Genomic DNA, 27,368 nt, shown 5'->3' on the forward strand with positions numbered 1-27,368 from the left:
TAACACTATACTATGATTAAAATTTTATGACAATTGGTTAAAAAAATCTATATTTCAAATAAAATATGCTCAAATTTGCCTGCATTTGTATATATAGTGTCATGGCAAGCCAGGTTTAGTTTTGCTGCTTTGGGATGAATTTTTGCTTAGGCATTTTTTTTGCTTGGTTGTCCCCACTGGCATTATCAGGCCACTAAAATATATATATATATATATATTTGACGAGAATGCCTCAAGTTCCTGTATTAGAAGTGACTTGAAGTTTATCTGGGCATCGTGGATAATATATGTCGTTCTAATTGCTTATCTAAGCACCAAATTAAAATGTTTATATGCTATATCACGCAATCTTAGCACTGATTAGAAAATGTTTGAGATCTACAAAGAAACCAATTATTTTTGTTATATATACATATACTAGCAGGTCTACGTTGCTTGGGACTATAAAAATACAAAACACAAGAGGTTAAAATGTGTCTGTAACATATTTATATTAAAACTATTTCGATTCCTGTCAAATCACTAAAGTTAAGCGACGCTGAGCTTGGTCAGTACCATTTGGGAATATCGGAGGACGTCGGCACTTTCCAGCAAGAACAACAAAAATCTAACGTTGTTATCTTCCTTGACGGGGATATCCAAGCAATTGGAGACTGTTTGTGAACTTGATATTCCCGTGAAACTTCATCTTTTGGAGGAAATCGGTTCAGCCTCATAGGGTGAGTGCCGCCTCGGTGCATTCCGATACTTGTTCTCTGTTCTATCCAACATACAGGAAGAAGTAATCACTTAACTAAATATGATTAAGGAATCAACATTTAATCAATTGACAGTGGAGACTAAATCAATCAAACGCACAAATATGGATAGAACAGATCGATACTGTTGTTAATATATAAGTTGTCCTATATTATATTATATAATATTAAATTATATTATATTATATTATATAATATTAAATTATATTATATTATATAATATTATATTATATTATATAATATTATATTATATAATATAATATTATATAATATTAAATTATATTATATTATATAATATTATATTATATTATATAATATTATATTATATTATATTATATGATATTAAATTATATTATATTATATTATATTATATTATATTATATTATATAATATTATATTATATAATATTAAATTATATAATATTATATTATATAATATTATATTATATAATATTATATTATATTATATAATATTATATTATATAATATTATATTATATAATATTAAATTATATTATATTATATTATATAATATTAAATTATATTATATTATATAATATTATATTATATTATATAATATTATATTATATTATATTATATTATATGATATTAAATTATATTATATTATATTATATTAAATTATATTATATTATATTATATAATATTATATTATATAATATTATATTATATTATATTATTTAATATTATATTATATTATTCATCATGCTGAGGTCACATGATACTGCGAAGCAGAATCTTCTAATTCCAGATTAGCTGTTGGTATACGACGATAAATGGAGATTCCCGGCATAAATATGTCCAGCAGACATAAAGTCCAATTCCTTGCTCGAATTACTGTCCAGTCAGTCACAGGTCGTTAATCAATTAAACAATTACTTGCGTTAGAATCTGTATTCCGGATTGACAAAGGAAGCTCCCTGAGCCGCCAGTTCTTATACTCAGCATACTAATGTCACTTTTATCACTGCTAGACCTGCTGCTGTTCGACTTAGAGGTCTTTCGTCTGTGCATCTCTATTAAAAGTTACGTATGTGTATATGTTTACACCTAAATCTTCGTCATCCTTGTAACTCTTGTTTCCCTTATTTTGTCCTTTAACCCTCACATTCCAAGAGCGATGTTTCTGACAAAGGAGGAAAAAATGCTGTTTTCTGGATTAGAGTCTATCCATCTAATACTTATCATAAAACGCATATGGACTGATAAAAAATAAACTAAGATGAATGTACAAAATGTATAACAAGAGATCTTTTTCAATTTTAGCCCCTTAAAAACTATTTTGACCCCTTTAAAAACTATTTTAACCCCTTAAAAACTATTTTGACCCCTTAAAAACTATTTTAACCCCTTAAAAACTATTTTGACTGGCTAAAGACCCATAAAAGAACATTTCATAAAATATCCAATCATTTGAGGCCCTCTAGTGCTGCTCTGTAACTTTTAGTTTCAGAAGAAATAGTTTGAAAATATGTAGACATATCTAACACTTATCGTGGGCTAGTTTTGAACCTTGACGTAGTATTTTTCTCCTTACACCAAGTGACTTCATGCATTGTCTGGAGCAAATTTCCACAAGTAAACGTATCTAGTCTGATACTACACTTTATTTGTCCTCACAGTTTAAGTACTCTTAGTAGATTTTTTAAATATATTAATTCAAGACACAAATTCACTCTCGCCCAACACAAAGTGCGATTAGTTAATTAGTTTGGGAGTGTATTTTGTATTAGATATTGACTGAGCAACGCCGAACAGTGTGCTAGTCGACGATTATTATGATTATTTAAACCAGAAAGGTTTTTTCAGTTAAAATATTTTATAGAATAATCAAAATATTTAGAACAAATATTCATTTACATTAATTCAGGAATATAGTTTAAAAATGTTATCATAAAAATTTAGTTGACAACTTAGAATAATGACATGTAAAAATATCAGGTGATTAATGTATACTAATGACGTCATTCATCAGTGACTTTGAAAAGGCGAAACAATGCAAAGTAAACAAACATTTGCATTGTTTCGCCTTTTCAAAGTCGCTGATGAATTTGCGTTGATTCCATTCAACGCGATGAAACCACTTTGAAATATGTATATATAGTTTTGAAAGCACTTTGAAATATGTATATATAGTTTTAAAAGCACTTTGAAGTATATAGTTTTGGAATAAATATTTGTATCTTCAGCTCTCACATCCGCGATCAAGCATTTTATTTGATTTTTTCATCGCCTCCTGACACGCTATATATATATATATATATATATATATATATATATATATATATATATATATATATATACATATATATATACATATATATATACATATATACATATATATACATATATATATACATATATATACATATATATATATACATATATATACATATATATATATACATATATTATATACATATATATATACATATATATATACATATATATACATATATATTTACATATATATATATACATATATATACATATATATACATATATATTTACATATATATATACATATATATACATATACATATATATATACATATATATATATACATATATATATATATATACATATATATATACATATATATACATATATATGCATATATATATACATATATATACATATATATACACATATATATACATATATATATATATATATATATATATATATTACAATATAAAAATGCAAGCATGAAAAGTACATGGAAAAGTAAAGGACTTGTTGTTAAAACTGGAAAAGAAAAGGACAAGATATTCTAGTAAAATATAATAAATTTAGAACTTAAAATATTGCAGCATTAAGAATTGAGTATATAAAGTTATAAATTGAATTTTTAAAAAATTCTAAATGCTGTAATATTTTAAGTTATAAATTTGTTATATTTTTACTATATAATCTAGTCCTTTACTTTTCCATGTTTAAGCTTAACCATATTACTTTTCATGTTCGCATTTTTCTATTGTAATCCATGATTTTTCCAGGCTTCCAATGAATTCACTTTTTCTTTGTTGAATTTCAGTCTTATTTTCCCCCATAAACACATATGTAATAACAATGAACGACACTCGTCATCGTTCACTAAAATCCCCCCAGTTATCTCCCTTTCATGCTTTCATTAGTGAATCAATAGCAACAGTAGTCGCTGAAGCGATGTGGTTGCTATGGAAACCAATCATAAAAAAGTCGCTCACCTCCTTACGTTTTTTTTTTACGGTTTTGAACACCAGAAAATTCATCATCACTTTTGTTTTACTGAACGAAAATTGAAACAAAAAATTCACAATATAGCTGAGAAGGTGATCTATAAACTGTAATAATTGTTTGAAATTTGATCAAAAAATGAGTAAGCGGTGAAGCTTTACAGTAGTTCTAAATGACTAAAACTGCCACTTAACCATATACGTATATATATATATATATATATATATATATATACATATATATATATACATATATATATATATATATATATATATATATATATAACCACATATTTCAGTCTTTAAACTGAAAATTGACAGAGTAGTTTGGTAGGGAAATGTACACACACAGACACACGTAGAAACAATTTCACCTTTATAGATATATAGATTAATCTTTTATACTAACAGACACTAGTGTTTCATGCTTACATAATCATCAGTGTAGGGGGTGACAATTTCTGCCGGTCTGGCGATTCAAACCACGGCCACCGGGAGTAAGAAGAAGGCCTGTTAACTAAAAAATGCCAGCAGGCAATGTAGGAAAGATTTATCAGACTGTCAGTACTATATCAGGGTCATTCGAAAAAGAGAAATAAAATATTTTTAAAAATAAAAAGGAACACAGTTCGATAATACTGAAACTGAACTTTATTCAATATAAAATAAAAATATTATCGGTAATCTGGAAGAAAGAGAGAGCCTGTTTCCTCCGTTTAACTATAGGTGGCGTTACTGTCTGTCCACCCAGTTACGGAAGCACAAAATGTATATAATGGAACCCCTGGAAATAAAAATAAATGTTTTGTAATATTTTAATTTTAAAGGTGTTTTTTTTTTTTTTTTTTTTTGCAAACATATTAAAGGGTTTTTTTTTTTCAAACATATTTACGTTTTTTTTTTGTTTTTGCAAACATATTTAAGTTTTATTTTTTCAAATATATTTACGATTTTTTGTTTGTTTTTGCAAACATATTTAAGTTTGTTTTTTTTTTCAAACATATTTACGTTTTTTTTTGTTTTTGCAAACATATTAAAGGTTTTTTTTTTTTTTTCAAACATATTTACGTTTGTTTTTTTTTTCAAACATATTTAAGTTTTATTTTTTCAAATATATTTACGATTTTTTGTTTGTTTTTGTTTTTTTTTCAAACATATTTACGTTGTTTTTTTTTTTTGTTTTTGCAAACATATTTAAGTTTTATTTTTTCAAACATATTTACGTTTTTTATGTGTGGGCTCTTTCTTTGATCACGCGCATATATATATATATATATATATATATATATATATATATATATATATATATATATATATATATATATATATAAATACTCGCGGAAAAGGTAAAATAAGTGCAGAAAGAATAAGAAAAAGGAGGGGGTAACGATATACAATTTAATACTGATAAAAGTGAATTATGAATTTAGGAAACAAAGAATTAAAGAACATATTAAACACCAACGAATCATATGAAGTTTCGTATTAAGACTGAGAGTGTTAGACCACGGCCACCGAGAGTAAGAAGAAGGTCTGTTAACTAAAAATGCCTACAGGCAATGTAGGTAAGATTTGTCAGACTGTCAGTCCTATATGAGGGCCATTTGAAAAAGAGCAATAAAACACTTTTAAAAAGAAAAAGGAACACAGTTCGATTAATACTGGAACTGAACTTTATTCAGTATAAAATATAAATATTATCTATGTAAAATTAAGTAATTTTAAAGCAATATACAATTTAATACTGATAAAAGTGAATTATGAATTTAGGAAACAAAGATATTAAACACCAACGATGAATAATTTTAAAAGTGAAAACAAAGGATAAATAATTTTAAGAATGAAAACAAACGATAAAATACAAAAAATTGAAATCAAACAAATAATTTAAATACAAACAAACAATAAAAGTTACTAGCGCAGAAATATTTTTTTAAATTTAATTTAGAGAAAAATCACATGGGTTGAATGTTATTTTTTGGAACTTTAGAGATTATTCGGACTAATGTTCTCATCTTGCGTGTTTATTTCAAACCGGCTTTAGAAAAAAGATATATAACTTCAAAATAATTTGGAAATACTCAATGAAAGGTTTTATTTATTACTAAAAAGACATTTTGACAATAATTGTCATGTAAAAATTATTTGTTTATAATTTTCAAAACTAAAACAAAATTAAATTAAATTTTCAACCTTCCTGATAAGAAAACAAACAGTTAAAAATATCAACATAATATTTGCTGTATTAGCAATAAATAGTATTGTTATTCTTTTATTTATATTAATAATGTTATCAAATGTTATGAAAGTACTTTAATTTATATTAACAATGTTATCAAACGTTATGAAAGTATTTGAATACAGTTCTAATTAAATACACGTTTAATTATTAACAAATAACATTACTTACTTTACTATATTTGGTTGGAATAAAAATTTTCCCTTCTAATGGTACGTATCCAAATTGAGAAAATTTAGGAAAAGAAAATGTATGTACTTTGGGGCCGTTTGGATAATTTTCCCGGTAATTTGGAACAACGCAAGAATACATCATGTTAGCAAACTGAAAACTAGAGGAAACTGCTGCTGATAGCCTAGACCATATACCTACAACTGTATCTGATAATGACGTCACGCTGTCATGTGCATCGACCTTCCTTACTCTCGGTAGCCACGTTCAAACCAAGCCACATCGCTACCTTTGACTCTATTTGCTAAGCCCTTACCATCGGGCCATCAAACAATTGCCATGAGAATGAAGCAAAATAAACGCACAATTCGAACGCAGACATTAGACAGAGTGTTCAAACGACGGGAGTCGTGAATGTTGCATAAACGCTAGTTGACTGCCTCTTACTTTATAACTCGGTTATGCTTCTAAACTTGGAATAAATAAATAAATAAATACACAAAGAAAAAAAAAAGACGGACGAACTTTTTAGACAATCGAATATTGTATGTACGTGGTTTTTATTGCTAGACATTGTTTTATCAATAACACTGATCAAGAAGAGCCAATGGTTGTTCAAGTGTTTTTTTCTCTGTGTAGATATCGATTTCGTCTCTGGCAATGACATCCGTGTCATGTTTTGCTACACTAATTGTCTTTGTGTTTCAGATGAGATCCTCCAGCTGATTGGGTTTATCGTTATTATTGATTTCTTATCAACCGCGATAAGGAATTGGTTCAGTTCAGGTTGGCAACTTATATTTACTGCATTCACATAAAAGGACTTGTGACTGATTTTTATGCATATATATATATATATATATATATATATATATATATATATATATATATATATATATATATACGGTGCCCACAAAGTCTGACTACATAATCTACAGGGTGTCCACAAAGTCTGGCTACATTATGTAGCCAGACTTTGTGGGCACCCTGTATTATCAGCCCCTTTAAGAAACTCGTTTCTCATCGTTGAGCACTTTCAGTTGAAATAAAAAGTCGGTCACTTCAGCTCGCATGCGCAGATCGTCATATAATGATTAGATCACTCTGAACAACGTAAAAAAAAAATATTTAAAAAGAAATATTTAAATTTCAGCAATGTTTCTCGCAGTTAACGGTGGCCGAATAGATTTGGTTCTTGCTAACGGAGTCAAAGATGGCTTCATTTCCGGGTTCGAATGTATTGACCGGCGTTAATCGTGACACCCTGCACCGATGATTTCCAAAAGGATGAAGCATTAACGTCTGTAGGCATTTAATAATTATTACAGTAAATATATATATATAATAATTATTCTTTTTAGGCCTACAGACACTAGTGTTTCATGCTTACGTAATCATCAGTGTAGGGGGTGACTATTTCTGTCGGTCGATAGATTCGAACCCAGTTACGAAACCACCTTTGATACCACTTCCTATGCCTTTATATGTACGGGACATTAAACAATTTCCACGATAATGAAGAGACTTAATCTCTTATATAAAGGAGAGATGTCTATGCGTGTCTGAAACTTTTGAACTCCAAATCGGATAAGAATGAATCTGGTACTGTCTTAGGTAAAGGGACTCGGACGCATATGTGAAATTTAAAACCAATTTTTCATTTTTTTTTCTACCTTAGCGACTGAAAAATCTGGTGAGGGTCACGTAAACTCGTTTCGTTTTTCTAAATCTGGTGAGGGTCACAAACGATTTCAGCATCTGCACATGCGTGAACTGCTTCACGTTTCGTAAACGTTAACTACATAGTATGACTGTCATAACGCTGAATGAGTTAGAATATTGTCTATCAGTTTTCGCGATCGCGCCAACCTTACGGCGGACATTTCGCTTTTATTTTTAACGAATTTTTTAAAACGTTTATTTCCGTAACAGGGTTAAAAAAATTTCTTTTTTTTTTTTAATTTTTGATAGTAATGTTTTTTGAAAAGTGAATTCGGAGCGCTGAAAACGCACACATTTTTTAAGAACATATATGAACATTGCGCTGTTTGCGAAACAATGAACACAACTTGATTTTAATTTTAAAATCCTATTTCCAAAATTAGCACGTTACAATAAGTCCAAAATTAGCACGTTACAATTAGTCCATACGCAACAAAGAAAAAATTGATATCAAACCTTTTTAATGATTTTATGAATATTTGTTGCAAAGTGAATTTAGGACGATGAAAACGTACGCAATTATTCAGATGCATTCAAACGCAACTACATTTCTTCTCTTGGTCTTAAATGGCTCAGGCAACGCCGGATACTCCTGCTAATAGCTAATAAACGCAAAATTCGGGCGTAGACAGACAATCCAGAGAGTTTGAACGACGGAAATTGTGAACGTTGCATAAACGCTATTTGACTACCTCTTAGCTTATAATTCCTAGACAGTGCCCATCGTTAACTATTCTTACAATTCTTGACAGCATCTGTTTCATAGCACAAAATCAATCACTTAATCTTTATATCAATCAATGAATCTATTTTGCCCTTGACTCATGAGAAGAAATAGCAACAATCAATCCACCAATGGAAATAAAATGCGTTTGGACATGATTAAAAAAATCCGAAAATTGAAAGAGAAGTTGCAAATACCTTATAGTTTTCTTTGATCACGCCATTTTAAATTTCTCCAAACATTTGTCTAAATGAAAATATGCAACGTTAAATATGCACCATGAATTTAATTGCTATTCTGTTTTCAAATTTGTGGGGATTTTCCCAAATCTCAATACCCCTTATGTAAAATCTCGAGTCTGTAGACTGAAAATTGACAGAGTAGTTTGGTAGGTAAATGCACAAACACACACACACACACACACACACAATTTCGCCTTTGTATCTATATCTATCTATATATCTATAAAAGTGAAAATATCTGTGTGTGTGATTGTGCCTGTGTACATTTTCCTATCAAATAACTCTAGTCTAGAGACTCGAGATTTGACATAAGAAGTATTGAGATTTGGGAAAATGTTTTTAATCGGTTTTTTTACCAGAAATTTGGCTGTCAAGGGGTCACAGTTCAACGATTTGACCTTTGAAAACTTTACCAAACTCCTCCGTCACTTGAAATTTTAAATGTAGGTTACTTAGACATGGACCAAACTTTTTTTAATTTGATTTGAGCCCAAAACAATAAATATTCAGGGGTCAAAATTGGGGTCAAAGTTTAAAAAAATTGACCTCTGCGGTCTCTACCAAATTACTCAGCCAATTTCTGGTCTAAATATTTGAAATTTTACATAAAGTGTATTCAGAGATAGGACAAGCTTTTTAATCGATTAGGGTCGAAAATTTGAGCTGCCAAGGGTCAAAGTTCAAAAGATTGCAAACTACTCAGCCAATTTTGGATCTAAACATTTGGAATTTATACATAACGGGTATTCAGACATGCAGCACGCATTTTAATCAGTTTTGAGGCGAAATTTTGGCTACCAAAAGGTTGAAAGAGTTGACCTTTGCAGATTCTACCAAATTCCTCCGCCAATTTTTGGTCTAAACTCTTGAAATTTTAGATGTAGGTAACTTGGACATGGATAAAAGGTTGTATTTCGATTTGAGACCAAAATAATAAATGTTAAGGTGGAAAAATTGAGGTCGAAGTAAAAAAAAATTGACCTTTGCAGTCTCTACGAAATTACTCAGACAAATTTTTGTCTAAACATTTGAAATCTTACATGAAGTGTATTCACACGTAGGGAAAATTATGAACAGTACATAGGGCCCATGCTGAACTGCTAGTATATATATATATATATATATATATATATATATATATATATATATATATATATATTTGCTATAACATTGCTGGTTAACAAATTGAAAACGTAAAATTTGAAGAAGAGTTACGTTGGAAAACTTATAAAATGTGTAACATGGAAAGAAAAGTGATGTCTATGAATGGAGATGTAGTCGAATCATAACAAAATCCAATCAGTGAAGTTGATTGAAAATTGGTAAAATTCGTGAATCCATATTAATGGAGTCCATCTGCAGATTTGGTGCAAGAATATTTAAATCAGATAGATTAATAGTCTTTAAGAAGTCAGATGATTCCATGTTGTAAAAATGTATGATAGGTGAATATATAAATAAAAAAAAAACTGTGGACTGTCCGGTTGTGCTTACTAGAAGCTTGTCTTCTATTAACACGCAAGTCTATCGTTTCAAAAAGAGATGACTGGTGAATATATATATATATATATATATATATATATATATATATATATATATATATATATATATATATATATATATAAAAGTGAACGTGTCTGTCTGTCTGTCTATCTGTCTGTGTACATTTCCCTACGCAATAACTCTGTCAATTTTTAGTCTATAGACTCGAAATTTGAAATACCGGGTACTGAGATTTGGGAAAATCGATGTGACGGGTGTCAGCCAGAAATTTGGCTGTTAAGGGATCAAATTTCAACGATTTGACCTTTAAGAACTCTACCAAACTCCTCCGACAATTTTGGGTCTAGACACTTGAAATTTTAGATATAGGTTCCTTGAACCTGGATCTAATTTAATAAAGTGATTTGAGCCCGAAACTATAAATTTTAAGGGGTCATAATAGGGGTCAAATTAAAAAAAAAATTACTCTTTTTTTTTTTTTGCTCAGCATACACCTCCAAACACCCGGGCAACGCCGGGCTGAAATGCTAGTATATATATATATATATATATATATATATATATATATATATATATATATATATATATATATACGTATTTATTTTATTCAAACTCAACCAGCGCTTCTATCAAGGAACACAAACTCTAGCGTGAATTCCGCGTGACCAACGCACCGTTCCGACATTTATGGGAGTTATAGAAGTCTATTATATAGAATGGCATTACCGTACATATTCATACTTTTTAATACATACATATGCACATGAAGTTATGAACAGTACATAGGGTCTGAGAAAAGCCGGACGGAACTGCTAGTATATATATATAATTGTAGGTTAATATTTTTCAGAGGTGAAGCAATCAATAAAATTCTTACGAGGTTACTGTAAGAGTGCTCAATACGGAAGTAGAGCAAGATATACTTTTTATTTTCTGCTTTACATAAGCAGTAATATGTCGCTACAATTCATGAATAAATTACGGCCAGCCAGTTACAAGTAACTAGAGACTTCCTCAAGCGATATTGCTTATACAAAGGTTGAGTCAGTAATGAACATTTTACAGGAGTTTACAAGCACAGAATTTATCAGGAGGTCTCATCACGTGGTATTAAAATACTTAAAAAAAAAAACATTTGATGTATGTGAAAAAGAAAGAAAATTAGGAAAGAAGGAGGAATAAAAAGCGTATATAAAAATAGAGACATACAAAAAAAAACAGAGGGAAAAGTAACGAAAAAAGAAAGGAGAAAGAAAACAAGAAAAATAAAAAGGAAAAGAGTGTAAATCATAATAATATTATCATTAATGAAAATATACATAATTTATACATAATATATATATATATATATATATATATATATATATATATATATATATAATAGTGATGGGACGATTCCAATATTTTCCCCGATTCTGATACAATTACCGATTCCGATTCTTTATAAATCTCCAAACATTTAACTATAGAGTTGTTATTTTCCCCGATTTCTGTAAAAAAAAGCACACGTTAAATATGCAGATATTTTCCTAGACGTAAAATTATACTTGTGGAGGATGATCTATAGATTTTAGTTTTACTGGTATTTTAAAAATCAATAAATATTTATTATTTTATCATTATTACCAGCAATGGAAGATTTTGCTTTAAACATAATCAAATAAAAAAAAACAATTAAAAAGATCGATTTGGCATCGCAAAATAGGTACCAATTTTTTTCAGGTCTGATACCGATTCCGATGCTCCCAAATTTGTCGATTTTTCCAATTCCTGGAAATGCTCAGAAAAACAATTGAATGTCCTCTGTTTTTTTTTTGGGGGGGGGGGTCACCCTGTATTAATAATAATAATAATAATAATAATAATAATAATAAGAAGAAGAAGAAGAAGAAGAAGAAGAATAACTAGCGGGACCTGTGGAAAATCCACAGTGCACTCTTTCATATGTATTATATTGATGTTGGCATTTTGTGGATGTTCAGCGTAAATGGAGACACACTGATATTATTGTAGTTCTTTTGTTAAAACTGAAAAAGTATATATCTAAGCTAGCAGGGACGCTCGGCATAGCCTGGTCGTAAAATATGCTTAAATATGATATTTCAATTTATGCAGATTTCGTATATATTACTATAAGAGTCAATTTTCTATCCATTCTTATATTTTATGAACTTGTGATTTCAAAAATAAAAAATATATCCATATGGCTTCGGTGCATCAGCTTGAATTGAAAATGAAATCAAAACTTATGAAGAATTCTTGATAAAATTATTTATTACAAGAAATGGGAAGGCATAACAATTAAACGACAGACACTCGGAAGAAAAATAAATAAATATGACACACAAAATAACACACACGCTATCGCCTTAATATATAGATTAAAATATTTTATGTACCAAAAACAGTTTTTATGAAACTATTTTAGTTAAACAATGTTGTAATAAAAATAATTTATTTAGAAAAAAGAACTGTCATTAATATATATATATATATATATATATATATATATATATATATATATATATATATATAGATTTAATGTTTTTATAAAAAATATTTTATGTACAAAACCAGTTTCGTTTCGCTTAACGTGTCACTTTTTTGGTTAGCAAAGTCAAGTTTTTTTCGTGAAGTTCGAGGTTTCATAACAGATATGCATCTTGGCGTTTGTTTACACGAAAATGTTGTAGTAGTAGCAATAATAACTTAATTAATGAAAACACCAGCATCTCTCTCTTTCTCTCAATAAAACATGTAAAAAAATAAACAATGAAAAAAACAAATAACTGCTCAATTTTTGTCCCAAATATTTTAAATTAGAAAACTTAAATTGCCCATCGGCTGAGAGATTTGTGTTATGGTTTTTTACTACGGAATAACTTAAAATCAATTATTTCTTAACAACTTTTGAAAGATAAACCCTAAATTTTATAGAATAAAAAACAAATATAGCGGTGAGAACACGCAAATCGAATGCCACCTGGAGCGTTCGTAAATGTGTATTCCAAAATTAAATGTGTATTCCGGAATTAAATTTACAGAAAGTGGGGCACACAAAGGAACACACATGCTATCGTATTAATATATAGACTAGCGGGACTTGTAGAAATTCCATAGCGGCATTTTTCGTATATAATATATTGTTGCTGGGCATTCTGTGGGCGTTCTGTTCAGCATGAATGAAAGCACAATTATATTATTCTAGCCCTTTTATTAAAACTGTATCGCCCCTTACTAAAATAATAACTTTGATGTATTTCCTGGGCTGATTATTTCATTACAAACACACCAATGAAATTAGCTCACATTTCATAATTTTTCATAATTCTTGGATATGGTACGTATTTCCACAATAATTTTGCATAAGATAAACACACCTTATAGCTTCCCCCTTACTAAAATAATAAGTTTGATATGTTGTCTGGGATGATTTTGTTATTACAACACACCAATGAAATTAACTCACATTTCATCATTTTTCATAATGCTAGGATATGTTACTAATTTTGACAATCATTTTTTTATCATTTTAACCGACATCATCATTTTTTTTATAATTCTTGGATATGTTACTATTGGCAATAATTTTCATAACTTTAACCCACTATGTCGCTCCCCCTTATTTAAATAAAAACTTTGATATATTGTTTGAACTGGTTATTTCATTACAAACATATCAAGCAATTCCGGGTATTGTCATAGTATATATCTTCCACTTATCTTATTCAATCCTGGGTGACGCTGCATATTCTGCTAGTATATATCTTTCACCTATCTCATTCAATACTGGGTGACGCTTTCTGCTAAGTATATATTTGCACTTATCTCATTCAATCTCGAGACTGAAACTGTTCCAACCATTTCTGGAACTGATTTTATATCCCCAACCCACTGCTAAAATATACATGAACTAATGTAATGTCTAAATAGTAAATTCTTTCAGCCCTTTCCGGGACTGACTTCATATCCTACACCCCACTGTTAAAAATATACATTAAATAAAGTAATGTCTAAAACGTAAATGGTTGCAGCCATTTCCGGGACTGACTTCTTATCTCCCATTCTAATGTTAAAAATATACATTAAATAAAGTAATGTCTAAAACGTAAATGGTTGCAGCCATTTCCAGGACCGACTTCATATCCTCCACACCACTGTTAAAAATATACATTAAATAAAGTAATGTTTAATGCATAAACGGTTTCAGCCACTTCCGGGACTGACTTCATATCCCCCACCCACTGTTTAAAATATACTTGAAATAAAGTAATGCTTAAATCATAAATTGTTTCAGCAGCTTTTCGTAATTAATACATAAAAACATTAACAAGGTTAGTGATTAGGCAACCATTGCTTCAACATGAATTTCTGAGTGTAGTATCAGTTTCAGCATTTCAGACTTAAATCTACCCCCTCCCTTTTGGTCTTGGTTAATAGAGGAGAAATCCTTGATTACTGATACAATTTTTATTTTTGTTACTGACCAGAGTGTCCCTTTTGTGGAGCTGGCTTCCCCCCCCCCCAACTTTTTAACCGACCTCATGTCCAACTCTGCCCTTGTGGGGAGCAAGTAAACAAAAAAATAATCAGAAGGGACATTTTCCAGGGCATCTTATAATTAATCAGAAGAGACATTTCCTGTGCATTTTATAATTAATCAGAAGGGACATTTCCAGGGTATTTTGTAATCACTTTTCCCAGTTATTTTTGTAATATTAAAACTTCGTTACGTTAAATATAGTACCTATTTACAATACCTCCCCCACGGGACAGATTTAGACATCAAAGTTGTTTTTTAACGTGGAGAAAAGGAAGAAAAAATGGTCTTCAGTCATAAAGGATTTCTCCTTCACTGAGAGAGAAGAAATTGAAAAGTAGCATCATAAGAACAGATACTACACTTTGATCTTGGCCAAAAGGCCAAGAAGAACAAATCATTTTTATTAGCTTTGCCTCAACAGCAACACCATTTTTTTTAATTGGGAATTGGAATATTCCGCTTTTCTTTTTACGGGGTGACAAGGTTCATTTGGAATATTCAACTTTCCATTTTTAGGAATGCACAGCATGATAACGGCCGCAGCGAATTACGACATTAATATAAAGATAAGAAATGAAATTTCATAACAATTAAACGACCCGGATGTAAGTGTGACACACAAAAGAACACACACTATCGTATTAATATTTAGATAATAATAATAAGAAAACGAAGAACAATAATAATAAATAATCTATCTTTACTCCTATAAATGCGTGTTTCTTTTGTGTGTATTGATAGTCATATTAAAAACCCTCTTTCCTATTTATTTATAAAGAAAATATAATTTTCTTATATATTGGTTGTGGAATTCCAGTCACTAGCAAAAGATCTAGCTAATTTGCATATTCTTTTAAACATTCATTTTAATTAATTTAGTTTTTTTCGGTTTTCTTATGGGATGATCATTTTTAGTTTACTATTACGTGTAATTATATTCATGCAGATATTCTACATGATTTATACTTGCATAATATTTGCGTAAAAAGGTTACATCAAACACAAAATTGTTTCCATATATATTTATATATACGTATATATTTTTGTTGCATCTATAAAAGTGAAAGTGTTTCTCTCTATTTTTTCATTTTTCTTATCATTTTGTTTAAGCCAGGGATGGGGCATCCTACCAGATGCCAAACATACACCTGCTATTTTAGACACTCCAACCGAGAGATCTTTTTAAGATTCTAACCGTCCCTTTAAGTGCAATTGTTTGAATCTCCTTTGCACTTGGTTTACCTGGTATATTTGTAAGATAGTTTGTAAAATTCTTTTTCATAAGTCCGGTTTCTCCTATAATTACTGGAATGATAGAGTCTGCCTGTGTGTCTGTGTGTCTTTGTACATTTCCCTACGCAATAACTCTGTCAAATTTTTGTCTACAGACTCGAAATTTGATATACAGAGTACTGAGATTTGGGAAAATCGATGTGATCAATTTTCAGTTAGAAATTTGGCTGTTAAATGGTCAAAGTTCAACGATTTGACCTTTGAGAACTCTACCAAACTCCTCTGAAAATTTTGGGTCTAAACACGTGAAATTTGAGATATACGTTCCTTGGACATGGATCTAATTTAATAACTTATTTAAGCCAAAAACAATAAATGCTAAGGAGTCAGAATAGGGGTTAAAGTTTAAAAAAATTGACCGTTTTTGTTTTTTTGTTTGTTGTTTTTTTTTGTTTTTTTTGCTCATCATACACCTCCAAACACCTGGGCAACGCCGGGCTGAAATGCTAGTATATATATAAAAGTGAATGTGTCTGTGTGTGTGTGTCTGTGTACAATTCCCTACGCAATAACTCTGTCAATTTTCAGTCTACAGACTCAAAATTTAATATACAGGGTACTGAGATTTAGGAAAATCGATGTGATTGGTTTTCGGCCAGAAATTTAGCTGTTAAAGGGTCAAAAATTAAACGATTTGACCTTTGAGAACTCTACCAAACTCCTCCGACAATTTTGGGTCTAAACACTTGACATTTTAGATAAAGGTTCCTTGGACATGGATCTAACTTAATAATTTGATTTAAGCCAAAAACAATAAATGTTAAGGGGTCATAATAGGGGTCAAAGTTTAAAAAAATGTACCTTTTTTTTTTTTTTGCTCAGCATATACCTCCAAACACCCGAGCAACGCCGGGCACCCATGCTAATATATCTAAAAAAGTGAACGTGTCTGTGTGTCTGTGTGTGTCTGTGTGTCTCTGTGCATTTCTCTATGCAATAACTCTGTCAAATATTTAGTCTACAGACTCGAAATTTGATATACAGGGTACTGAGATTTGGGAAAATCTTTGTAATCTATTTGCGGTCAGAAATTTGGCTGTTAAGGGGTCAAAATTCAACGATTTGACCTTTGAGAACTCTATCAAACTCCTCCGCCAATTTTGGGTCTAAACACTTGAAATTTTAGATATAGGTTCCTTGGACATGAATCTAACTTAATAACTTTATTTAAGCCTAAAACAATAAATGTTAAGGGGTCATAATAGGGGTCAAAATTTCTTTTTAAATTTGACCTCTGCGGTCTCTACCAAATTACTCAGACAATTTCTGGTCCAAATATTTGAAATTTTACATAAAGGGTATTCAGAGATAGGGCAAGCTTTTTAATCGGTTTGGGTCGAAAATCTTTAGTTACCAATATATAAATGTATATATGTTTGCATCTCTGCCTAAAACTTTCGACAGAGGCGACGGATTTTACCAAGATCAGTATCGTTTTAAAGTTCGACCTTTCATACGACAAATATCGAAAAATTGGCTAAAAACATTAATATCTTCACCTTCAACTAGGCACTTTTCTACAGGGAGGGGGTCGCTTTTTTCGCTGATATTTTCGAAAGTCATCCTCTCATTTCGATTGTCTGGCCTTAATTTAAACCTACGTCACTTCTGGGTTGGCGGTGGTCGTAACAGCAAAGACATCAGGTTTTTCCCCCGTTCTTTTCCTCCTTTGCGGTACGGGTTCGAGCCTGCCTTTCTACTACCACTTTTTTTTTGCTCAACATACACCTCCAAACACCCAGGCAACGCCGGGCTGAAATGCTAGTATAAATAATAATAATAAACACATAATAATAAAATAAAGAAATAAAATAAATAATAATAATAATAATAATAATAAGAAGAAGAAGAAGAAGAAGAAGAAGAAGAAGAAGAAGAAGGGATAAAATAATAAAACTGATAATAATCACAATACTAATAATAATGATGATAATTATTACAACTATAGCCAACGTAATAATAATAATAATAATAATAATAATAATAATGAATATAATAGTAGTAATAATAATGATGAATATAATAGTATTAGTAATAATAATAATGAATATAATAGTAGTGGTAGTAATAATAATAATAATAATAATAATAATAACAATAATAATAATAATAATAATAATGATAATTAATTAATTTTAGAGTATATTTAAAATAGCATTTAAAGCAATTTATACAACAAATAAATCCTACATTCAATGTTTATCAATATTAAATTGTTACAGAGTCCACACAAATTTAAGCTTATTTAATAATAAGATACATGTAATTTATAATTTACAATATACTTGGTAAGTATTTGAAATTTTAATTATTAATAGCTTAGGATCAGTTGTAAGAAATTACAAATCAGGGTTAAAAAAATTCAGAATCATTGATAACTAGCAGGACTCGTTAACCGGCTTTGCTCGGTTATAGCATGCTCCCCGCCCCCGCCCGCATAAAAATTTAAGGTACGGCTGTTGTTGTTTTTGTTGTTTGCCAACCCCAACCTCCTCCTGTTAAGAACGGCTTTCGGAATAGACAACAAAAAGAATGGCTTTCGGAATTGACACGTGAGTGGGGGAAAATAGGTCCAAACAATTTATTATGTTTAGTGAGCTATTTTCGTGTAAAATTATGGTGAATTCGGAAGAAAACAATTGATTTTGGTTTCAGAACTATCTGCGTGTCTCAGAAATATTAAAAAAGAATATTAATCCACGCTCTAAAAACAATGGTAATAGCAGCGTTAACCCGTTATAGTGGAAAAACCAAAAAAAAAAAAAAAAATAGAAAAAAAAAAAAGAAAATTAGCCGAAGAGGTCCAGATCAAACGTTCAACGCTAGTTGTAAAAGGAGATGCTAATCGACTGTGCTACGACGAATGTACGACATTATGACTCGTGATTATGCTGTGCATATATATGCCGTGCATATATATATGTATACATATGTGTGTGTGCGTGTGTGTGCGTGTGTGTGCGCGCGCGTGCGTATACGTGCGTGGGTGTGTGAAAGAGACCGAGTTTTCGAAAGGAATGCAAAATAATCACATCTCCTGAATGCAAATGTTGAAAATTGATGAATTCAATTGAGCTAGAATGAAATTATCTGGATTCTAATTCCACACTGCCATTTGCATCATTTGGGGGAAAAAATTTATTTTCTGCTTGGCTTTTAAGTAACTGAAAGTTAACCAGGCAATATTAATTAAGAATCCAGGCAAAAGTGATTCGACATCTGTTCAAAATCTCGATAAGAGAAAAAATGTTCCTCAGGTTTCTCTAATTAAAACTGCACGTTATTAAAATTTTTTAAAAATTAAGGTGAATGACATGCAATTTACATATCACATAGCACTAACATATGTGTGAAGTTGAATGCAACACACAATTAATTAAGGGTTTTTTCAATTACACATTAAGCAGGTAAAATAAATGGTTTGGTTTAGTTGTTTTGTTTTGCGGCATATCAATCCTTTTCTGGTTGTTCAATACCGAATCCAGTAATTTTGGTCCAAAAGTTTCATGCTTCAAGATTTTTTTATCTTCAAATTTTTATTCCTGGAGTTTGATTTGTTTTTTTGGTCCCCTGACAAAAGGAGGGTGGGCCTGTAAATTCACCCTTGTCCGTTCGTCCGTTTGTCCGTTCGTCCGTTTGTCCGTTCGCACTTTTCTAAATAACTACGTCTTGGAATTTTTTGAAATTTTGCACAAACATTAAACACGATATGAGTAAAAATGTAACAGAACGGATTTTTCGGGAAAACTCCCCCCCCCCGCTAGAGGTGCCTTTTTGGTTTAAATGGCTAAAATTGACACTTGTGTGTTTAATAAAAAAAATTGATGCCTTGGATTTTTAAAAAACTTTCTGAAAAGTTGTAACCGACTGATTTCTGTATAATTTTGTTTGTCTATACTTCGAGATAACTCTTGGATGTGCCCCAGGGGCTCTTTTAGGACTAATAAAAAACACTCCATTTTTGGGACTATTTTACCATATTTGTTCAAAATTTTCTGTGTATGTCTATTTAGCAGTTTTGCATGGTGCTGAACTCAAATTTAAATATGTTAAGACCTTGGGGACTTTTGGGGCTAAATGAGTGGGGGGAAAATGTTGGACAGTCGTTTCTTTTTTTGCATGGTGCAGAACTCAAATTTACATATGTTAAAGCCTAAAACTACACCGTTTGCTCATTTTCACTAGGATTTGACGTCCCCTGGGGACTTTGGGAGCTAAATGGGGGGGGGGATGCTGACCTTAGTCATTTTTTTTCACGGGGGACCATGCTTGCTTCACTTATTTTTATTTTTTGTTTGTTTGTTTGTTTGCTTTTTTACGGCATATAAATCCTTTTCAGGTTGTTTATTTAAGAATTTAATAATTTTCAGAAAAGATTTTATGCTTCAAGTTCTTTATATTTTCAAATATTTTTTATTGTTTTCTTTCTTTTTCGTTGTTGTTGAACGACGTATAAACACTTTTGGGGGTTATTTAATAACGAGTACGGTAATTTTAGAAAAAGATTTCATGCTTCAAGTTCTTTTATATTTTCAAATATTTATTCATGGTGTTTGGTTTGGTTGTTTTGTTTTACAGTCTATCAGCCCTTTCCCGGTTATTTAATGTGACTCCAGTAATTTTGCAAAAAGATTTTTATGCTTCAAGTTCTTTTTATCTTCAAATATTTATTCATGGTGTTTGGTTTGATTATAGAGGACAATTATTGTTTTTATTTTTGACATTGCAGAACATGATTGTGTTTTGTAAAGAGAAAAAGAGCAATACTATTAATATGTAGTGCATTTGCGGTCAAGAAACCACTATCTTCAGACAGCTAAATATTTAAGGATGAGTGAATTGCGATTGTGTTGATATGAGAGTTTCTACATAAGTGAAATGTCTCTCCTGTATGTGAAACATTTGTTCAATAATGAAATACGTGCGTCCTTGATTTGGAAGCCATGCTTAGTTTCAGAACAGTTTCCAATGGTTAGTTGTTCTATACAAATCCTGGAGATGACGAGTTCTCAGTGGACAGCTGTTCTGTACAGGTTCTGGACTTTATAATTTTGTAGCCAAAGAACAAAAGATTCTTCCCATATGCAAGGTTGCTAAAAAAAAAAAATGATTAATTTAAATGGAGCAATTCTGGTTTCTGATTGGTTGGTAGCAGAACGTGAGTTAATTTGATTCATCAGTTCCTAGCAGCAGCGTTTATAAATAGAATCTCTCAACTGTGAGGGACCATACCTCATTACTAGTGATGGGACGTGTCTCCTAGCATCTTCGGCTGCAGGGAGACAGGGTAGTAGTACACGTCAAGGATCCGTTCTTGACCATCAGCCCGGCAGGTACACCACTTGTCGGACTGAGATACACTACCTGTCGGACTGAGGTACACCGCCTGGGTATCACCCAGGAGGTCCACCTATCCCAGGCCTTGCCACCCAGCTTTCGGGTGGCGCAAGTTTATTGCTTGTCGCCTGAGGCGCTCCGACTGGGAAATGCCGTCGGGGTTACTCAAGCAATTTTTGCAATTGCAAGAGTGCCCTCCTTTAGGGGAGTTTGCTTTAGATCCCCACTTTCTAGGCCTTGTACCAAATATTGCTGATGTGGGCTGCAATTAAATCACTACCCCATTACGAGTCCAAAATATTGCAACATGTGTTATTTAATAAGAGGTAACAGTTTATTCGTTCTAATATTCTATTTTTGTTGCTTTCATGAGGTTTAATAATGTGTGCGATGCTGATGCTTGTGTCTGCTTGAGAGTCTCCCACACATTACGAATATAGCATAAAGCAAGTAGTATTTCCTCAGCATAGATTCAAAGATCAAAGCTTTGAGGATCTGTTGGCAAGAAATGCATAATTTGTTTTGATGTGGAGTCATGAAGCATCGTTTACAATATTTTTAAACACTTTTAAACATGAGTGCATTGAACAAAATTAATTAGCCGTAACCAAGCAATCTTAATTGAGGATGAATGTATATTTAGCATCCGTTGAAAAGCATATGTGTCTCTCTTTTGTTTACCAAAAGATGAAGAATGTTATGGAAGTACTAACATTAATCAATGTTATGAACTTTGTTTGGTTACGTGACAATCCATGACAAGTATTTTTTAACATATGAAGAGGACCAAGTTGTAATCAGCAGCAAGCAGCCCTGCAATATTGTACTCTTTGTAAAGAAGCTCTGTTCTTGGAAAAAGTGTCTGAAACTAGGCACATGGAGAAAGTAGGGACTTATTTTAATTATGTTAGCATGGTCTCTTCTGTGAAAAGGGAGATTCCAAAATTGATTTTGTACTCTATCAAAGCTTTGTACCCATCCTCAATGTGGCAGCAATAATCGAGATTGCCTCTGGGGCCAGGTACTTTCTGGAGCAGTAGAAAGATCCAAAAAATGGTTTATCTGTAGTGTTTGAATGATTCAACCATTGTTAACTAATATGAATCATCGAAAGTGTGCAGTAGTTCCTATTAACTTGTCTTCCCAAGAGAGCAAAGGTGGACAAAATGTTGGGTCTTTTTCTTAACAACGTGTGTGTGTTAGCAAACATGGGTTTAGGAAATTCGTTTGAATTTTTTAATCACATTTTTGCTTATTTTCTTTCTTTCTTTTTTTTTTTTGCTAGAAGAGAGAGAATTCGAGTGCCTACTGGAGAGAACTTGAATGCCTACTAGACACTATCCTCGAGTGTATAAGGTTTCTCTGTACACGGGTTTGTCTGGACAATCTGACATGAGAACACTTTTCCCTAGAAATAAACCCTGATTAAATATTCAAATTTGCATAATATTCGCAGCTCAAATAAGACATAGCTACCCCACAGTGGCTTATACAAGGGATGGTGCATCTTCTGCAAGTGATGTTACCTCAAGTACCAGCACAAAGCTGGGTACTTCACCAGACTAGATGAATTCTTGTCCTGGAATCCAGTAAAACCAAAAGACCACAAGAAAGATATGCTATAACATATTTAAATGGTAAATTGGGGAGAGGAAAATTATGTTTCTAACTTCTTTACTAACTCAGTGTTTGAAGGATAAAGTACTTTAATGGAACATTTGAATATCTATGTATCTTATATAAAAGTGTTCCGTTGAGATTGAAGGAATTGTTTTTTGACCAATTTTTCGATATTTGTCGTCTGGAGGTTCGAGCTTCAAAATGATATCTGTTGAAAATCTATCGGCAAATACGTTATTTGATACGTTTGAAGCCAAAACAACGCATTACAAGAGACATTTATTTTGTTTGAAATTTATAAACATATTTCAAAGATACACTTTATCATCAGTATGTCTTTTTTTTGTTAGTCCCAGATAGAGGGTCCCTTGATTACAGAGAACTTCGACTGAAGTAAAATGAAACAGAAAATATTCAAGGTGCAATTATTAAAATGTCACCTGGGCAACATCTGACAATTTATGTAAAATAGAAAATGCTCTAAATTGACAATTGTTTGAAGTTGCATGCTTCATTTTTTAGGATTTCTTAGTTTTGAGGGTGTTCATCTATGGTGCAAATTACAATAAAATCTGAAGGCAAGGGTTTTTTTTTTTGTAAAGTTTTCTTTTATTCTAGATATCTGATCACTGTGAAACCGTTTTATCTTCCATTATTTAACTTATATTTTCCAAAATTATTTCAATATGAATTTTATATGAATGTAGATGATCTCTCAAACTGCATTTCACATACTAAAACTAGTCACTTCCCTCAGTAAGATATTTCTGAACCTTTCAGGGGGGAAAAAAGTCTTAACTTTAAATAAAGTACTCTTTTTTACAGTAAGGACGTTGTGAATCTTTCCCTGCTCTGTCGTTATTTTCATGACAGGTGCATGATTTCTATGGTCGCCCCTGTAAAATATTTACAACAAACGCTCGTCTGGCTGCAACCACTGTCAACAATATGCTTACTCTCTATCTGCGCCTAAAATTAAACAAAAATTGCATGAGCAGGGTTTGTTTAGCCATCTGTAGAACACAATATCGGCGAGATGCTTTCCAGCTGACTATATGAATTTAAATGATCAAATGTTAAGGATTTCTTAGTTGTTATGATGTCCAGCTATGGTAAAAGTTACAATAAAATCTGAAGATATGGATGTTAAACGTTCACACCACAAAACAAGCTACAATGAATGAGTTGAAAGCAACCATTGAAAGATGATGTGTCAACACATCAATTGAATTTTATATGAATGTAGATGATCTCTCAAACTGCATTTCACATACTCAAACTAGTCACTTCCCCCAGTAAGATATTTCTGAACCTTTCAGGGGGGAAAAAAAGACTTAACTTTAAATAAAGTACCGTGAATGAACTACCTTTTTTGTTCAAAGGTACTTCATAAATGTCCATAAGAAAAAATAAAGTTCATTTTCAGCCATGTCAGTTTTTCTCCGATAGTGTGCCGCATGTTAAAATTTTCAAAACATGATGAAAAACATATAAAAAGATTCATTTATGAAAAAATCTGATGTCATTTTTGGATTCCTTGGGTTAAAAAAGTCTTACGGAATCATATTTCAAACAGAAAATATTAAATATGAGATTATTAAAACGTCACCGACATCTGACGATTTATACAAAACAGAAAATGCTCTAAATCGACAACCGCTTGAATTTAAATGATCAAATGTTAAGGATTTCTTAGTCTTTATGATGTCCATCTTAGGTACAGGTTACAATAAAATCTGAAGACATGGATGTCAAACGTTCACACCACAAAACGAGCTACAATAAATGAGTTGAAAGCAACCATTGAAAAATGATGTGTCAACACACCAATTGAACTGATTAGGAACGTTTTCGATTCAATCAGTGAGCGTTGTCAGCTGTTCATGGACTACAATGGGCAATAATTTTTTTTGTTTTTACATAGGCATCACCACTTATCAAGACCCAGAGACCACTCGAAGATAAAGGTTAAGAGTGTACAGTAAGCAATTGGACAATATAGTAATCATTAATAATAGAAATTCGGTAAATTTGTTAACTTAAGTGGAACGGCTCATCAAAAACTTGTTTATGTTGGACTTGAAGACAATCAGATTGTAGTCATCTGGAAAGCAAGAAAACGGAAGAGAGTTCCACAGGCGTGCACTTCTAAGAAAGAAACTTTGTTCATGGAATTTACGTTAGGTTTAGGCACAGATAAAGAGTGGGGGGAATTATTGATTGTGTTTTCAGCTAGACGAGTGTTTCTTGTGAAAGTTTGGCGAGGGAGGACCATAGATTGAAGCTCAGTCGAGCAATTGCCAAGAAAATAACAATAAAGCAGGCAAACTCGCAACATCTCTTCTGTGAGATAGAGGTTGCAGGGAAGAGAAAAGGACATCTCCTACGAGACTATGAAGTCTATTTTGAACTCTATCAAGGCAGGACAAGTCCTTTCTAGCAGCTTCTGCCCAGATGTCGCAACAGTACTCCATCCTTGGACGTACCTGGCTCTTATATAGATAGAGATATCTACAGGATCGATGGAAGGATCCCACAATTTTTTGGCAACGGATTTGATGTACATGTTCCATTTAAGATCAGGAGTAAAGGTCAAGCCCAGAAGCTTATCAAAACATGAGGCCTCCCCAAGACGAGAGCCATTAATTTCAATTGATGCCAGATGCGGATCAGAGCGTTGATGATGTAAAGATAAATGCTTGGTTTTAGATGCATTAAAAGTAACCAGTCACTTCTTTTCCCACATGCTCAAGATCTGAAGAGAGAGAATCAGAGAGAACTTGGTCATTTACAGTTTTAGATGTGCTATCATAGATGGTAGTGTCATCAGCATAAATGTCTATGAATGATGTAAGGATGGCTTTGTCTGATGTTGACGAGATTACCTCAGGTCCATTGATGATAGTTGGGATAGAGCACACGCTTCTGTTCAGGATCCTGTTTCCTATTTGCCAAAACTGGTGGGAACCAAGCTGCTGCTCAGCTACTTTGGACTTGACAGACTGAGCATACAACTCTCTTGCATTCTTTATTACTTTCTTACAATGGTTGCTGGCAGTCCTGAAAGCGGCTTTAGTCTCAATATATCTATTACGCTGTAAGCAATGGAAAAAGTGATTTCTGTGTGCAATAGCAGCAGCAGTTGGCAGTTAAGTTTTTGCCAGAACTTTTTAGAGGGTATGACACGGTCTATACCTACAATTAAACATTCTGTCAGGTCTGATACTATAGAGGACACATTCTTTTTAAACATGGAATACAGAGGTAGATCTGATATAAATGTACGGAAGCTATCCCAGTCAGTCATAGTGTATCGATATACTGTATGATGGAGAGGTATGTCTGAGGACTTATTACATTTCATTTTTATCTTAATTGATACAACAGAGTGGTCGGAAGATCCAAGTGGAGACAGAATGGAAACTGAACCTAGTTCAGGGAAAGTTGTGAGAAAAAGGTCTAGTAGACTCGCATACTGGCCGTCGTTGTCGGGCACACGGGTAGGTTCGTGAACAATCTGAGTGAGGTCATAAGCAATGGAGAAATCATGACAGAACCTCCCCTCATCATCGGCCTTGTTTGAGTGGGTTAACCATTCCTCATTGTGAACATTGAAGTCTCCACATACGTGAATGTTAGCTGAAGGATAAGCAGATAGGAGGTGGTCAATTTTCTCAGATATGCTTTTAAAGATAGTAACTCCGCTGTTGTGGGGCGATAGAGAGTAAATATAAACGCAGTAGTGTGAGCAAGTGCAACCTGGAAGCACATATAGGGTAAGGATCTTCTCTGGAGATGTCCCTACCTTATGGAAAGCCATCTTTAATATAGGCACATATTCCATGCCCATGGCGATCTTGAGGGTCAGATTTGGAAGTTAAGTTAGAGTATCCCTTAATTACGAACTCATCTAGGGAAATAGTCTGTCCGATTCCAGGTTCGCTTAGAAATAATAGGTCTGGTTTAGTCTCCTGTAATTGG

The 27,368-nt window shown here is 31.8% G+C and overlaps 1 protein-coding gene and 1 pseudogene across 2 annotated transcripts in view; one reads left to right on the forward strand and one right to left on the reverse strand.

Annotated features, from left to right (window-relative positions):
• LOC145245901 (VPS10 domain-containing receptor SorCS3-like) overlaps positions 1-27,368 on the forward strand; it is a 1,435,182-nt gene that overhangs the window by 775,846 nt on the left and 631,968 nt on the right. The gene's annotated exons all lie outside the window — the stretch shown is intronic.
• Positions 15,416-15,529, reverse strand: LOC145246263 (U2 spliceosomal RNA; annotated as a pseudogene).

The sequence above is a fragment of the Euprymna scolopes genome, chromosome 23, assembly GCF_053919585.1.
Source record: "Euprymna scolopes isolate OS-2025 chromosome 23, ASM5391958v1, whole genome shotgun sequence".
NCBI lineage: Eukaryota > Metazoa > Mollusca > Cephalopoda > Sepiida > Sepiolidae > Euprymna > Euprymna scolopes.